Here is a 17,567-nt window from a genome sequence, read left to right on the forward strand (position 1 = left end):
GGCCTGATTTTCACCTTATTCTACTCTCTGTAACTTCCAAAGACTGTTTCTTGAGTTAGTCTCATGGCCAACATGGTGGTAGCAGAAATGAGGCTGAACTTAGGACAAAAGTGTTTGAAGGAAACTAGGAGATAAAGCTTGAACCAGTTCAGGGGTTGTCATTGTCATTCCTGTCAGGCTTGAATTAGAGCAGGATTCAGAGTCAGAATCTGAGTTTGAATTCTAGTTCTGCTGTTTAGTAGGGTGCAGCCTTGGGAAATTGTTTAAGCTCTCTGTATTCTTCTGTAAAATGCTCGCCACATTACCTTCCTTTCAGAACTCACAGAAGAAAGTGAGTTAATATTTGAAAGTACTTGAAAAGTACCTGGCACTCTTCACACCCATGGAATGTCTGCTATTTTAATGATTACTGTCATTATTCTCCTATGCAGAGGCTAACTGTACTGCTTTGGAAGTCATAGAGACCTGATTCAAATCCTGACACTGTTACCATCTCTAGGATATGGGACAAGTTGATTACTGGTTCTGAGGCCTCAGTTTCTTCATGTATTGAAAGTAACAATAATACCTCTTTTCCAGGGCTACAGTAAATATTAAACAAGATGACATATGAGAGTGCTTAGCACAAGTCCTAACAAACAGTCAGATGATTTGTCTTCTTTTTACTCCTCCATGACTCATTCTTTTATTGGGATTTATCACTGGAATTCCCCTGGGGTTGTTACTTGAGATTAATAATATTCTGTGTACTTCTCCCATTAATATTACAGTGGACCCTTAATTTATGAACTGGATAGGTTCCCCAGGGCTGGCTGTGACTAAGTCAATACAGCTGAGATCTGGATGTTTACCTGGGTACATGCTATAGATAACAAGGAAGCAGATGAATCTTCCATTAACCTAATTAACCCAAGTTAATTGCTCCTGTGTCAGGCCAGTCGAAACTTAAGGGTCCACTGTATTTGAATGAAACAAACTGAAATTTAGTATCAGGAGCTATCTTGAAAAGAAAATAAGGTCAAAAGAGTATCCTCTATGGTTTTAAGATGGGAAAAGGCCACCCAGCAAATACGGAAGGATGTTGATGATAGAGGTAGGACATTGTCACCTGCTATGACTTAAGCATCATGTGGTGGTACGACCACTTCTCATTCCTACTTCCCCACCCACAGCCCAGTGACCTCAGAAGCCATAAGAGCAAAGGAAGTCTTAAGTTCTGAAATAGTTACCTCCATCAGAATGGTTCCGATTGTCATTCTAAGAAATGCAAATACTAAGTTCAGAGAAGGTCCAGTCCTCTTTCTGTACTCATCCCAGTTCTTGACTTCACTCAAGGTAGGATATATCTATCTATAGCACAGAGTTTGTGATTCTGAAGCACTTCAAAACCCCTTTGATGATCTCTCCAAGTGGGGAAAGATTTTCATTTCAGAGTGGAAGTTTTTGTCCTTGGGTATACTCAGCAGAAGCATGCTGCTCTCTTTTTTTCTTCCATTTTTGGCCATATCTGTACCTAATTATGATCTCTTCTTCCAAGGTCTCTCCTTCTACAAACAAAAGTTTCACTCTCTTGACCTGTTTATGCTGCCTTCTAGCACTGATCACCACTAAAAGATATTGCCTCCAGAAGTAGAATTGGGAACTTCTATGTATGAAGAATATTCCTCTCACCTGGCATCCTTTTAGCCTTGCTTATTACACTTGAATTTAAATCAAACATATGTAAAGATAGTTCTTAGTGATTCTGAACAGGAGATGGCAGCAGCAGCCAAGGATGTGGGTGCCCCTTTCCCAGACAGTCCTGCCTTCCCATCAGTCGTCAATTCTGAGTTAAATAATGTGCCTGAGGTCCAAGTCCTTGCTGAGTTTCATGACTGTTGAAGCAGAAATTGAACAATTTAAAAGCTGCACATGAATATGATGGGGAGCTGTTACTACATCTCAGGGCAAAGAAAAGCAGCAGTCTGGACAATAAACAGATACTGCTACTTAGCTGGTCATTAATGGGCTTACAGAAAACTAGTGCACATTCCTACCAAGACTAAGCGAGCTATTTAGTGAGGTGATTCAGCCCCTGCCCTCATTTAGATTAACAGAATAAGAAAGTCTTCCTTGTGGATTTGACAAAGCGTCAAAAAAGATAAAGCAGGAAAACTCACCTTGTAAATTATGACATGCTATAATTCAAGGAGTCATTTTTATTGGTTTTATATCATTCCCTTGAATTTGTCCTTCCATCTCTAAATTTGCTTAACTCTTTTTTTAGAAAATTTTTAACTTTTTTTTCTTTTTACTTTTTTTTCTGGTTCAAATTATATGGCCAGAAGCAGTTTAACCATGCGACTATTATTTCTCTGATAATTATAATTTTCTAGTGAGTAAAGGTACACAAATTGCTTTGTAATAGCTCTAAATTCTTTGCTTCATCCTGAGTTTACAATTACGCACTCACCCATGCTCCTGTCATCTGTTGCCTTGATATATGAAACCCTGTATTCTCTGATCTCATTTCTTACCTCTGCCTCCTTTAAAACTTACAAAATGTGGCTACAAGGTCAAATTTCTCATCATTATAGCATCACATTTTCAGGTGTAATCATTAGTGTCTTAATAAAGCAGGCAGATAGTTCCACAATAGTCTGTTTAATCCACTAGATAATTATTCTGCCTTCACTATATAACCCCATTTTGTGCCTTGCTATAATTCCAGAATCACTATGTTGTGATTTGAAATATCTATTAATTTGGCTTATGTATTAATTAAAATTTTATTTCTAGCCAAGTATGTGATAAAGTGTCATGTATGAAAAAAGGAAAATATAATTAAACCTAACTAGTTTACCTGGAACAAAAACACTATAACCTAAAAGTTTACATTCATAGATCCTTTTTAAGAATGAGGAGAGAAAGGTCCTGACATTTAAAATTATTGAGGAATCAGTCTCTGCTGTTCTGGTAAAATATTTATGAGGCATGCAACTACACACAATTTTTGATATCGTTATTAAGGCAAAGACAGATTATTTCCCTTTGCTCCACTTGTGACCTGAAGGGAATTTTAGCCACAATAATATTACACATAACTAGGTTCTTATACCTGAATGGCCAAGAGGTATAGAAATTTCCCAAACATCCTACTTAGAGAGCAGGATATGTAATAAGACCATAATCTAAAGCCAAGCCTCAGTTTTATTATTTATTTTGCTGCCTTAATCATTTTTCTGCACTCATTTGGCTTGAAGGCATAAACATTCTCTGTTGATTATCTCCACTTGGCAGTGGGCTTCTGCTACACATTTTGATTCCTAATATGGTAGCAAGAGAGGGTTTTGTATGAGTTCCAGCAAGTTTCTCTGGGCTTGTGGAATGCAGCAAGGAAAGAATCATACAGAGATGAAAATATGAACATTTGCATCAATAAGGGGAAAAAGAAAAGAAAGGAAAAAAGGATATCTTTCTTTAAAAAGTCTTTCTTTCCTTTTCTTATTCTGGCTACTTTCACAAGTTATAATGTCTCATATTGGGGGATGGAAGGTATCAGTACTATGTTCTTTTATTGCTCAAATTTTCATGACCATTACAAAAATCATTTTGAATGCCTGTGTTTTTTAACATAGACAATGCTAACCAAATAGTTTTCATCATCATCAAAGTTTCAATCCTGAAGCACTCTATCATCCTGCCCTGTAAATTAGCTGCATAATGATGAAATCTGAGAGAATAAGTTGTATGTTGCTCAAAGAGAGCACTAGATCCTATTGTCTATTCACAGGGTACAAATCACACTGCCTTAACTTTGTAGCAATGTGAACAAATGCTAAAGAAAGTAAGGGATGTAAATATTATGTACTGCAAACATGTCCTATAATAATAAAAAATTAAAAAATCAAAAAGAAATTTCTTATGAATTATTTTGGAGTTCAATATAGTTTTTCTCTCAAGGTCATAAATTAGTTCACAAAATACTCATTTGGTAAAAATTCTTTAAAGGCTACATCCCAGATGAAGAACTACATTTAGTAATGGGCTCCTTTTTCCCTGACTGTATTTACTGAGGGCTTCTCCATTTGCAGTGGTGTAAAAATGCCATTATTTTCACCATTTTTTACATTCGTTCGATGTATTGCATTTATATAATTAAGAATTACAGGGCTAGGATTGCCTCAGTGGTAGAGTGCTTGCCCACCATGCAAGAGGCTCAGGGTCCCACCTCCAGCCTTCAAAAATAAGCCTATTTGGCAGCTATGGCTCCTAAAGTGACTATATCAATATTTGAGGCTGTGTCTAAATAGCTTATGTGCTGCTATACCCAAAAAAGAAAAAAAAGTCATTAATAAGAGATCTAGAAATCCTAGACACAGCATATTACTAAAGATACATGTAAAAGAATGGTTTTCATGATTCTCCAAATATTTTATTTTTCTGGATAACTGCAGTAAAGATTCTAATTAATTAGCAACAACAACAAACAGGATTAGTCAAACAGTATATTAGTTAGGCCGGGATTGTTTGAAATAACTGAAAACCCCAGAAAAACAGCAATGAAGGTATAAAGAAATTTCATTTCTCTACAATATGAAAAATGTAAAGGTAAGCCATGTAAAGCTGACCTGGGTCTCCATCTGTCACAAGGAACCTAGGCTGGCCAACTCTCTCCACATGGCTTTTCTGTCATGGGCCTATGTGGCAGTTGAGATTCCAGCCAATACATCCAAAAGAGGAAGAAAGAGTAAGGGTGAATCTTTTCCTTTTACTGAAAGTTTTAAATTCCCATGTTATACTTCACTTACATTTCAACTGTCAGAATCTACTCTTGATCACCTAGAGAATGCTGGTAGATGTACCCTTTTATTCTGAGTAGACAGTGCCCTCAGCTAAAATCCAGGATGCTAACCCTAAGGGAAAGGGGAAAAATGGGTACTGGAGTAGGTAGCATATAGGCTCTTTCATAGTCAGGTTCCCTGGCTCCTTGAATTGCAATCATTGTCAAAGTCATACTGACTATTTCTACATGCATATTTTTGTTTATTTAAATCATAAATAGATTTTTTTGTTCCACTAATAAAAATATGTATAAACTATAGAAAATTTGAAGAGGTAGATAATTAGAAAAAATTAAAACATCCATAAAATTTTCCTCCTAGAGATAAGTAAGGTTAAAATTTTGGTGCATATTTCCAGGACTATTTTCACATATACTTGTATATCTATGGATATTATTTTGTTAATAAAATTAATAGAAATCTATATGATTTTTAGCAATACAATATTGAGGCCATCTTTCTGCCTTCATAATCTTCTCAAAATTGTTCTAAATTACTGTAGATCATTTTATTATGTGATAATTCCATAATTTTAAACCAATCATGTTGCTGAACACTTCAGGCATTTCAAATTTTTATATATCATAAGCCACACTGCAGTTAACATCATTCTCTGATGAAAGATTATCTTAGGGTTTTGATATGTTTCATTACTATTGAAGTTGAACATTTTCCCTTTTAAGTTTGGGCTTATATATCATTGTGAAAAGATGTGACAAGAGAGAAAGGGGCTTATAAACTCAAACTGGGAAATACTAATTTCATACCGAAACAAGCCTTTGGTTTGTAAGTCAAGCTTATATGTTAACTCATGAATGACAAATACTGTAGCAGGAGAAGTTTTCTTTTCCTTTTGAAGGGCAGTCAGTGAAGATGCTGCCTGACTGCATCAAGAAAAAGACTCTTTTTTTCCATTGTTTAAGAACAAAGCTACCAGGATTGTAGCTCATATTTGTTGTGCTTGAAGGACATCACTTCCTGTGTGATTTATGGGTTTTCTCCCAACACAGTTCTTCCCTTAAGCGGACTGTCAAGCTCTCATTCCATCAGAGTGGGAAGTAAAATGATTCCAGGCAGCTCAAATTTCATCCAAGTAGTCAATAAACCCCAAGATCTGTCTACTCAACTACTTTCATAGCAAATGGGATTATTTCCCATCTAAATTTGTAACAACTAAAAACAACTCTATGCTTTTAAATGTCTGATGATGTGTCATGTTTCACTACAGATGAAATCAACTTGATGTACATTAAATAGCCAGATCACAACATGCCAGTCAAACAGCTGTTTGTAACATTTCCTCATGTTGGCCAAGTAGACATTTTCAAATACCTATGGACATACTATCTGTAAATGCACTTGATCTATTTTCTTGCTCCTATGTTGTATAAATCACTCTGGAGTAGTTAATTCTTTGCAGCATATCAATTCTTTCCTCATGCCCAAGAGCTAAGTAGTAAATGAAGAAGTAATCTAAGAGATAATTTGAATACTATAGGATAACTCCCAATTAGACTATAAGGATGAAACTTCAGAAAAATTCAGGCCTAAATACTAAGTTGCTAAAATAAACATCATCCTCTACTTGTAAAACCAAAAGTTAAGTATCAAACCAAACTACCTCTTTTTCTAAGTCGAATAATTCTTTTCTATATACATAAGGAAGACAAATATATATTTTTGTTTATAATTTAGGTTGGCCTTTTATAATGACTTACTTGGAACATATACCAATGAAAATTTAGTAGGCAAGAACACAGAAAACTAGAATCCCTTAGGATTGTAAAACATTATTGGGGACTACCCCTCCTCCAATTGTCCTGCCGGAGTCTACTTTGTTCCCTCTATAGGAGAAGCTCTTTAGAGTCAAGCATCATTTAATCAAATGCAAAGGAAAGAGAAAAATGAATATTGGCTAATTGCATTTTGAACAAGAGTTGGTACAGGTTATTGTGGTGTAAAAATTCATTGTGCATACCAGAAAGACAGTACTTTAGAGTATCAGTGACTTTAGAGTATCCATGTGCACCAGGAAATGACAGCAGATGGACATGGTGTGTGTTTGTGTGTGTGTGTGTGTGTATGTGTTGACAGGGTGCATACAGATCCTTAAAAGTCATGCTGTCAGAAGTTGAGGGACTATCTTGAAGCACGGATCTTGAAGCAGAATTGTTGCTGCTACTGCCCAATCATGTCCCATAACAGAAATGTGGCATGTTCTGGCTAATCTTTTCCCCTTTACTGCACAAAGAAGTCCTAATCCTATACCTGCAATCTTGGAAGAGAACTGAAACCTGTATTTCTTATGAGCAGATCTACAGGGTAAGAAGAACACTACAATAAAAGCAGCTATAGTTCAAGCTAAAGATAAAAGGAACACAATAAATATAAATAAAAGGTAAAAAGTCACCAACTAGGATTTCTAGAATTAAAGCAGTCTTCTGAAAGAAAGTAATACTTGTTTCCCCTGCCATTCTTAAGACATAACCTTCAGAATCCTCAAGAAGTGACAGTAGGACATGAGAAGCCATTTCTCTAGTGAGGATGGGCAAAACAGACAAGCCTCTGCTACCATGAACCACCACAGGTCCATCCTTTCCATAAGGTCTTATTAGGGGGCCTGCACATAAAGGACTCAGATTTATAAATATAAAAATATGCCCCTTCGTAGATTTTTCTATTTTATTACTTGTTTATTTAGAATTGTTTGTTTACTTTAGATTCATTTTAAGTTATAAAAATAATGTGTTCATGACAAAGAAGTAAAAATGATAAGAAGTATAAAATCTCTCATTTTAGTCCCCTACTCAACCCTCCCACTCAGAGATAACCACTGTTCAACTGTTCTGTGTGCACCCTTTCAGAATTTTTTATACATATATATGTTTAACTTATATTATGTATAAATATTATAATTTTGCTCTTTCCATGAACTGATAATGTTGACATAGGAGGGACTCATGAGAGCAATCTAGTTGGAAAGAGTTCTTGAAGCTCTGTTATGAAGCACTTATATAAGATACAGTATCAATTGTCCATATCAAAGAAAAGAGGTGGCTGGCTGCAAAGCAGGGGCAATGAAAGGCCCACCAAGTCATTCCTTGGCTTTATCACTTCAACATTTTAATATTATAACATATATATAGTTGTCTATCATTCTATGGTGTGAATGAACCCAATAGTAGACATATAGATTGAATGTAGAGTTTTTCCCTTCATAGACACTACCATTTTGAATCCCTTTGTTTATAACTTCAGATATTTATACAAGTGAGTCTACTACATGAATTCTTATAAATTCCTACGTGAATTCCTTTCCTCAGTGGAAAGGAATGTACCTTTTTAATGTTGACAGATATTGCCAAATTGCTCTCCCAACACATTGTTCCAATTTATAGTCATGGAAGAGACAACCTTTATTTTAGCATTTCCTTGTAGGAAGTGCTGAGCTATGCTGCCACAGAACTAGTTCTGCTAGCTTAAGTCTCAAGGTCTGCTTACCCATGCATAACCAGGATCCCAGTCATGCATGCAAGTTCAGCTTTCTCAGAGCTCCCCAGAGTTTGAAACAATCTGCATTATTAATGCAGCTAAGCTGTGGTATAGCATAGTCCCAGGTATAGTGACAGTCATATTTATTTTAGCTTTGGGGAATGTTAATTGCTATTGAAGTCTTTCCATTCCAAAACCAAGGAAAATTCTATTGAGAAAGCAAAGTAGTAAGAAAGAAGGAGCTGTGAAGGTAAATTGTGAGCTGCTGTTTTCAGGAAGGAAGCTCAGAGAGAAACAAGGTCAGAAAGCTAAATAAAGGAACTATGGCCATTTAGGTGACATGAAACAAAAAATATGGAAGATATTTACCTTAAAGCCCTTTGGGAAGGATGTAGCAGCAAGGCTGAATGGCAAAACAAAAAGTTGAGTTCCCTTGCGATTTTCATCTCCTGTTCAGATGCTTCACAGAAACATACACTTTCATCTTCATTAACATTTTGTTTTTTAAATGTACAAAAACCCTCTTATAAATAGAGTTTTGGTTTACAGTCATACTTTCATGATGAAAGAACACTTGTTCACTATATTTTCAAAGATATAAAAAATAACTGATAGACAAGTGACAGCACTGGTAATTCAATTTCAAACTTTGTCAAGTATCATTTTAAGACTCAACTAATAAATGTACTATGCCTTCTCATACATAATTTATATTATGGATTAGAATCAAAAAGTAGATGGAAAAATACTGAATCCAATTTTTGTTAAAAGGAGTAAAAAATAATAACCCCTGTAAATATTTTAAACAACAAACCGTTTGAAATTTATTTCTGCTTTTAAAGAAAAGTCTGGGACTGGTAAATTCTTTTACACATGTGCTACTGATGATAAAAGGAACCATAAAAGGTAAACTATATTCTGGAAAATTATTTCACCTTCAATGAAATACAAAAAGAGTATCTTCTGTGGTCAGTAAGAAAACTGCATTTGAAACCTTAGTTATAAACAGCAAGAATACAACAAAAATCTGAATGTGCATATCAAGTTTCCTATGCTGACAGTGATAATCTTAACTTAATCTAAATTGTAAAGTAGCCTCAATCATCAGTCATCAAAAGTGTCTCTTTGACAACTTGAGGCAGCACAAAAACAATAAATAATGAATATTTTCATTTAGTCCTCTCAGCTTCTATAATTTGTCATTGAAACCTGAGTCTTCCTCCAAGTCATATTTTCTTAAAATTTTACTTTTTTAAAAAATTAGGTTATTGACAGTTGAAGTTTTTTGTTTGTTGTTGGTTGGTTGGCTTTTCTTCTGCCATGGCATTCAGCAATTTGTAAAAGGGTTTTGAAGGAACAGGGAAGGTCATGTGGTAACAGTGTGTGTCCTTTTGTCCCTGCCTGCTTTGCTGTGGCTGGTCTGGGGTCAATCCCTCCCCACCTCTCCAGTGGTTGGCAACAACTTGGGAAAGCCCCCTTGGATCTGGCATTGCCCAGCTTCCTTCTATCCTCCATATTATTGCCACTGATATCTTCCTAAAGCAAAAATCCCATTACAATTATTTTTCTGTTTAAAATCATTAATTGGTTTTAGTTAGCTTCTCATTGCCTTTATGATGAAATCAAATTCTTTAACATGCTTTACAAGCCCCTTCATGACAAGGCCCAGGATGCCTCTCCAAATGGCATCACTTGTTCCTCATTTACCCTGCCTCAAACTGTAACAACATCACACCATTCTACATATCAAAGCTTTTGTAGTTGTAAGCACGCCTTTCATCCTCCCTTCAACCCCCTACCTGCCCTCCTCCAACCTAGAGAATCCCTAATTCACTCTCCAAAGGTCCACTTTGCAGGTCCTCTTCCACGCTGGAATTTCCTGGAGTTCTTAGTAAAATGAAGATGATTGTGCTTCTGCAGGCCTCAGCAGGGTCTGAGGTTCTGCATTTCTAACATGTCCCCAAGTGGTGCTGGGAGCACACACTGCTGCCCTAGAAGAAGGGTCTAGAAGAACTCCACTCTGTCATCCCTCCCTTCGTGAAAATCTCCTTCCCAACAATCTTGATCTACAAAGCCTGAATGACCATCTAATATAACACTGTTAAAGTTATCTGCTGAATTACAACTACACTCCTAGTTCCCAAATTTGTCAGGGTTTTTCCCAAGTTATTAACAACATCTCCAGTGGGTTTGAGGAAAAGGGGCAGGAGAAAGAGAGGCTAATTTATTTTGTATTTTTTAACAAGCATGTAAGTCTAGAAGCTGGTTAAAAGAGCCCAGACTTGTTAGACAGTACAAGCAATTATCTTTGTGGCCTTCTGGAATCTTCACCACCTTCACTGCTGCATAGCAGAACACCTGGTCTTGCACAAAAGAATGAGGAAAGCAGGGCTGGGGATTTAGCTCAGTGGTGTTGCTGCCTGCCTTGCAAGTGCAAGGTACGATCGCCGGTACCAAAAAAAAAAAAAAAAATGAATGAGGAAAGGGCCAAGGCCCAGTAAATAATCTCCAACAGATAAATTGGGAAAGAGGTGGTACTGCAAATATGTTAGCAGTCCTGAGTAGAAAGAAAATTAGTAGGTGCAAACATCTCCCCGAGGTTTCTTTTTTTTTTAATTATATTGGTACATTTAAGATATACAATATAATAACATTCATCATTGGAAATTTGCACCTTTAAATAATCCATCTTGGTTCTTATTTTCCCCATTCCCCTGCCCTCCCTTCAACCCCTCCACTCCTCCCCAAGACAAGAATGCCCGCAGTAATTGTCCCAACCATGGTAACCAATGCCCTGAAACTTGTGGTGTATCATGGCCTCAGAGATAGCATTTCTGGCACAGCATTTCTCAATGGTGAAGACACATTAGAATCACCTAGGAAATGATATCCATACAATATGACTCTCAGGCACACTAATTTCGAATCTCTGATGATCAGCCCAAAGGGCCAGGTGGTTATGAGGCCAGGGCTGACAACCACTCATAGAGGTATCACCTTCAACTGGCTGGTTAACGTCCCCTATAGATGCCTTAAAAGTGAACATCCAGCCTCAGCTTAAGCACTAACTAGCCTCTAAGTCTAGTCCATTTTAAGCCAAATAAAACCAATGGCAAGTTTTGCCTTTCCCCCATACAGTTTTCCCCCCTGAAATATGCTGGGAATCAAACCCAGAGCTTTGTGTTACTAATGACTGTAAGGATTTCTATACTTCCGTCCACATCTCCCACCAGTTTATGTTAGAAAATTCCTAAATGAAGAGAGAATGTCAGGTGTAGAAAGAAGAAAGTTCAATTCACTTAGAAAAGAAAAAAGCTTCATTTCCTTTCTCCTAAGTCTTAGTGATCTGCCTTGCTTTCCTGCCCCTGCCACTTGCTCCTTTTCTCTGCTGATCCATCAGTCACAGTGGTGAGCTCCCTGCAGCCAGCTGCAGGTCAGGTGGGATCACATTGGCTAAAGGATCTGAAGGCTCAATGCAGAAGTTTCCAGATAATGAGATTCAATTACATTTAGAAGCACAGACTCCTCCAGTATTGGCTGTCAGGCTACAAAATGTGGAAGGGCACGGTGTTATCTACCTGACAGGCCCTCATCAATTTTCGTTGAATCTGACTCAGAGTTCCTCAGTTTTTTAATGAAACAGTTCATGCATGTGATAATAAGTATAGATGAAAATATATGAATACTCATGTAGCCACTACACTAAAGAAATAAAACACAGCTTATAGCATCCAAATATCCTGTATACATCTGCCTATCTTTTCTTCTTACTCTCTTTTCAGAAGTAATTATCTTGAATTTGGTGTGTGATCCTCGGGACCTGTCTTCACATTTTGTGTTTATTACTCCCATATATTTTTTATTACACACACACACACACACACACACACACAAACGCATGCTCAGTTTTGTTTTTATACTTTCAGATATATAAGTGGCATTATACTCTATGCATGTTTTCATACCTTATAAAATAGGATCACATTATATTATGCTGCATGTTGCCTCTCCATATTATTCTAGCAATGTATCCAGTTTGGTTAATGTGCCTCTGTTACATTTTACTGCTACATAGCATTTTAAGTTGGGTAAATACTTCAGTTGAATTTTGTTAGTTATTTGAGTTTTTCCAATTTCTTACTGTCACAGAAAATGCCACAAAGAACATCCCTGAGCCTGTCTCCCTGTGCAAATGTGTGAGAGTATATCTAGCATACTTACATATCAGTGACATTGTCGGGATGTAGAGCATGCATATTACTAGCTTTTCTAGACATAACTCCCCAACCAGAAATATGTAGCATTCCTATTGCTCACACTCAAGACTTTTCAGTTTCGCTCCTTTTAACTGGTGAATTTTTTCTTAGAAATCCTGAAGAGGGCAGCATATCCTGGTAATTGCTGCTTCTTAGGCTGCATTCCAGGTCACCACGGGGTCCTCCCTCTTCTGGTTCTTGAAATCCTTTGACCTTTGCTAAATCAGTTACTCTTCAACCCACTCTCTCACCTCAGTGTGCTCCCTGGCAGTATCTTGGCAGGACAGATAAATATAACACTATCTGAAAGTTCCCTCCCGCTTTTTCATTCCACATTCCTCACACACTCTGCCTTAACAGGAAGGGAGGAAAATAGAGACAAGTCCGTCTTGAATTAAAATTCTTTTTCCAGTTCAAAGTAGCATAAAAGAGACAAGATGTGAGTAGACAGCAAAGTCTTCCACCATTCTGAAGCACTGGTATATAATCTAATTAGGAGGCATCTCACACTGGCATAAACTGTGCTTATGGAAGCTGGAGAAATACCAAAAAGTAAGGAAAGATATTGCAAAGTAGGCTGACTTCGTTTTCCTTCTGCAATAGATGGTATTTATCCCTTTAGTTACATCGTTCCTGGATCCCTAAGGAAGAAAAACAGTGTTTGATGTCAGCATCCCTCCTAGAATTTCTCTCATTTTGTACAAAGCTGAAGGCCTGCCATGTCCTGGGTTCTGTGGTGGCAATGCAGCCTTCAGAGATGCGTGCCTTTAAACAAAGCAGATGTGAATTTGAGCTGTGCTTAAAGATTGAAAGTGGCAGCTTAAGGAGGGACCTTCTGCTAATACTTTCAAAGAGCTCCTACACACCCAATCTGGTAGGAGTACTTTTCTATTCGCAAAACCAGATTTTAAGCTTTCATTCCTTTATAGTAAATGAATGAATGGTAAAATTTCAACGTTGTCTTTGGTTGGGGTGGGAGAATAAATATGCATTGTTTTTGGATTGATTTCTCTTTCCAGTTATTAAATGCTTTCCCCCTTCATGGTGGTAGATCAAATATTCTCCAAATGAGATGTTACTTTTTCAACTAGATATGAACAGGTGTTCTAGGGAATAAAACTTGTTTCAAAGAAAAATACTAGGTTAAAGAATGTGTTTAAAAAGAAAAACAGGTTCTTTTAATGTCTTGGAGTCTTTTATATGCTGATGTGTTTTATAAATCTCCACAATAGGACTCCTAGAGATCCTGTGTTTTTAACCTGTTTGACCACAATTCCCTTTTTCAAAGAATACTTCACAGGATTAAAGTTCATAGGACATACTTTGGGAAATGCCAGGACAGATATTTTAGGGTTGGCTACACCATTATTCCTAATCATTGTGACCAGAAAATTAAGAGATCCAATTATTTGTCACCCTTGGCTGAAATTCTTTCATAGTGGAACGTCTGTCTTAACATATATACTGCTGTCGTGCTGGATATTGCTGAAACATTTGAAGCCAGCCTATTTTTTACTTTCTCCTATGTGGCTTGTTTATTCTACTTGAATACTGGAGGAATGTCTTCAGTCAGAGACATATTTGTAGCATTAAGCATTCTTTTATCAATATTTCCTAAAATGTGGTCTGCTTTTTCAGTGTGTAGCTGTAGTTTTTATTCTTCTTTAGAAAAATTTCCCTGCATGATATTTGTGAATATTTCCCCTGTCCTAGTTACTAGACCTCTTTTAAGGGAGTCAATTTTCCTCATGTTAAGTGCTTTTGAACTCCAGTCCATTATCTCCTAATTCCTTTGTTCCCCTTGTATTTACAAATTATTCATTTAGGTCATTTTATTTGCAGCCATATTCATTTTGTCTCTTGCAATATCAACTTTACTAATTCATTCTATAATTTTGTTTTTGTCTCAAAATCCTTAGTTCTGCAAGCTTCCTGTTCTATCATGTCCTCTTTGAGGTCATGCTTTTCTGAGTTTATGGTCTCATTAACTTGATTCATGGTACAAAGCACTTCTGAGGAATTTTGTTTTGTTCTTTGGATTATGTTTTCTTTAAAAGTGGGGAGTTTTATCATTCTTTTGTATGCTGGGTTCCTTTCTTTTAAGGATTGTTTGGCTTTCTTTGCTTCTATTTGGGCACCTTGCCTTAACTTGTTTGGCTATTTGTCACTGCCCACCTCCCTTCTTCATACTGGGACAGTTCTATCCAGACCTTCTCTGTTCTGATGACTTCTACTTGATTCTTTTCCCCTTGACTCTAATTTGTTTCCCTCAAACAATGGTTTGGAGAATGTAGTACTGGATACCATTCATTGTACTGTAGATTAAGGGGACGAAAGAGAGGAATAGAGAAGGAAAGGAGAGCTATGTGGCAGCTGCGGGGCATCCTTGTGATTAGAACTCCTGAGTGCTCCTCTCTCCTCTGGGATTTCATATTTAGAACGAAGTTTTAACCTCTCTCTTCAATCAGGACATATACCCACCCTAAGGGGAATACTCTAGGGTGCTTTTTTAATCATTCAACAAGGGTTATTGAGTCTCTCTCCTATACAAGGCACTACTCTACTGTAGATACAAAGCTGTGTGAACAAATGAGACAAAAATCTCCTTTCTAGTGAGTTATATTCAATGTGGCATCTTTCCTGATATCTGTCATAGCAGAAAGAAAGAAACACACCACTTCTGCCCAGTGGCCGATGCACTACCCATCAGACAAAAGAAGGAAAAATAAAGATAGTTATTCAGTTAGCATCTCTCCAGATTTGAGGCAATAGTGAGATTTTAAGATTTCATCAATTCACCAATAAGGCTCCATGGGACACAGAGGGAGTTCAGAGTTAGAGATGTATTATGTCACTCCAGCAGGAACTTTTCTGGGTCAGTAGTGTGTGTGTGTGTGTGTGTGTGGGCATGTACATGTGTACAAGTACATGCTTTGTCTTGTTGTTCATATTATTGGGTTGCACTCTTTCCCTTATTGGGTAGCTGGAGTATTGTTGGCAAATAGGGAGCTAGTGTTTATTATTGTTGGCATTCTTTTAGGTCTAAGATAGCTAACAGGGTAGGGAGGCTCTATGATTGGCTTACTCTCTATCACCTTCATTTGGAAATCCCAGTTCATTCTTCCAACTAATTAAGCACTCTACCTTATGGTCTGCAATTATAAGACAGCCATAAAATAGCTCCATCTTCAGAATTTTTCAAGTATTTTAAGACACAGACACAAAATCCTAAAACTGAGGTATTTTGGTTAGGCTATGTCCCAACTTAGTTTCTTTCTCTTGGCTTAAAAAAAATTCAAAAACTTAAACTTTGGAGCACTTCCAGGAAGTTGGTTATCCCTATCCCTGCACTTGGCAAAATGGATTCCATCATATCTAAGGAACATATTTTTCAGAAGAGTTACTGAATTTCATGATTCCTTTTGGTCAATTTTAGATAATCCCACAAGAATCCAGTCTTTCTCTATAGACCACCTATATAAGAGTAGCAGGCAGAGACAGGAAGTAAGAAAGAAAGAAATAGTATGATATAAAAGGAAAATACTTGTACTGTCTATATCATATAGTAAGAGACTGAGCATTGCCCATAAATGTCCCCCAAGTAAATCATGCTTAACTCAGATAATGAGGAGAATATTTGACAAATGCCTACTTAGTAAAGGAATTTTAATGTAAGTAGCTTGCAGTTTCTTGTGTTACTACCATGCCTCTGATGTAATTTGCCCCTTCCAAAAACACAACCCTCAGCCAGTTGCCTTGAAAACTGGTTACTGTGGAGATGACAATCAGTATTATGATGACCTATCTAAAGGAATTTCTGCATTGCCAGAAAACAACCACAGAGAGCCTTATAGATGAATCATGCACTTTCCCTGAAAATGCTTTTACAATCAAATCCCATACATATATAGTTGAATGTGTGTGCATGTGTGTAGATTTGTTCATATTTAGGATTTCCAAAGTTCTTGTGAAATTCCAGTTCCTTAAGGCATTCCAAAAGTTAAGAACGTAGGACAAACAACAGGCATAAACATAAAGATGTCTTTTCTCTTCCATGTTAAAATGTATGGCTTTGGTATTGACATTTCTTCTATTTGCACAGGGTTTTTTTTCTTTTCAGTCTTTGCTTTTTAAAGATTATCTAAGAATGTTGGTGTGTGAGAGACAGGTGGTTGGTGAGGACTGATTTTTACAAACTGGCCATTAATAATTTGTTGACAAATTGTGACTACACAGTAAGTATTTTCACTCTCTCAAAATTATCCCACAATGTCTGTTCTCTAACATCTATTTGGTCTCCCATTTTTCTGTGAAACATGTTTTTGTGATTGTATGCAGATCTGGCTTTTTGAATTTCTAAATGTTTTCCACTCATCAGAGTCCTGTCCTTTATGCAAATGCCTCAGCAGTTGCTTTTTTTTAGAATTTTTTGGTACTACTTTAACATGCACTTGTAAAAATTCCAGTGACAAAACTTAAACATTGATTACATTAAAAGAAGCAGCAAATTACAATATAAGCCAACTGTTAGTCAAAATAGGTCATGTTGATTGTGTAAAATGTTGGCTCCATCTCACAGAGTTGGATAGGAATGGTTTTACCTAAAAAGCACTAATAATACTTACTGTATATGGATTTTGATTGAATCATTTATATTTCCTCAAAGAGGCATTAAAACACAGAGCTTTTCAGTGTAATTCAGAGCTCATATATGGTAGCTCTCTTAGAACATCATGTATGCTACCCTCATATTCATTTATTCAATAAAAATGTTTAACTGTCCCTCTAAAGTAGCCTTCAGATTAAGTAACAAGTTGTCAGTTGCTTGAAGTATATTCACATCCAGCATTGCTTAGTAATAATTAGCCCTTTTGAGACCAGTTTTGGAATCCTAATCACCCAGAATAGTTCCAGACAAGATTCAAAGTCAGACCTTTGCCTCTGCCCAACAATTCCACTAAATTAATTCACTCTGCACCCTCTTGGATGGATTTTC

The 17,567-nt window shown here is 36.8% G+C and overlaps 1 protein-coding gene and 1 pseudogene across 16 annotated transcripts in view; both read left to right on the plus strand.

The window, feature by feature from the left end:
• LOC147823676 (large ribosomal subunit protein eL38 pseudogene) overlaps positions 1-12,522 on the plus strand; it is a 36,948-nt pseudogene extending 24,426 nt beyond the window's left edge. Inside the window, exon 1 of the transcript XR_015443483.1 lies at positions 1-12,522. This exon is cut by the window's left edge and continues 24,426 nt beyond it. The product of XR_015443483.1 is annotated as a large ribosomal subunit protein eL38 pseudogene (transcript).
• Positions 1-17,567, plus strand: part of Syt1 (synaptotagmin 1) — a 531,406-nt gene that overhangs the window by 495,709 nt on the left and 18,130 nt on the right. The gene's annotated exons all lie outside the window — the stretch shown is intronic.

This window comes from Heterocephalus glaber, unplaced genomic scaffold (assembly GCF_053883595.1).
Source record: "Heterocephalus glaber isolate CG9 unplaced genomic scaffold, H.glaber_assembly_v1.0 deba00001571, whole genome shotgun sequence".
Taxonomy (NCBI): Eukaryota; Metazoa; Chordata; class Mammalia; order Rodentia; family Bathyergidae; genus Heterocephalus; species Heterocephalus glaber.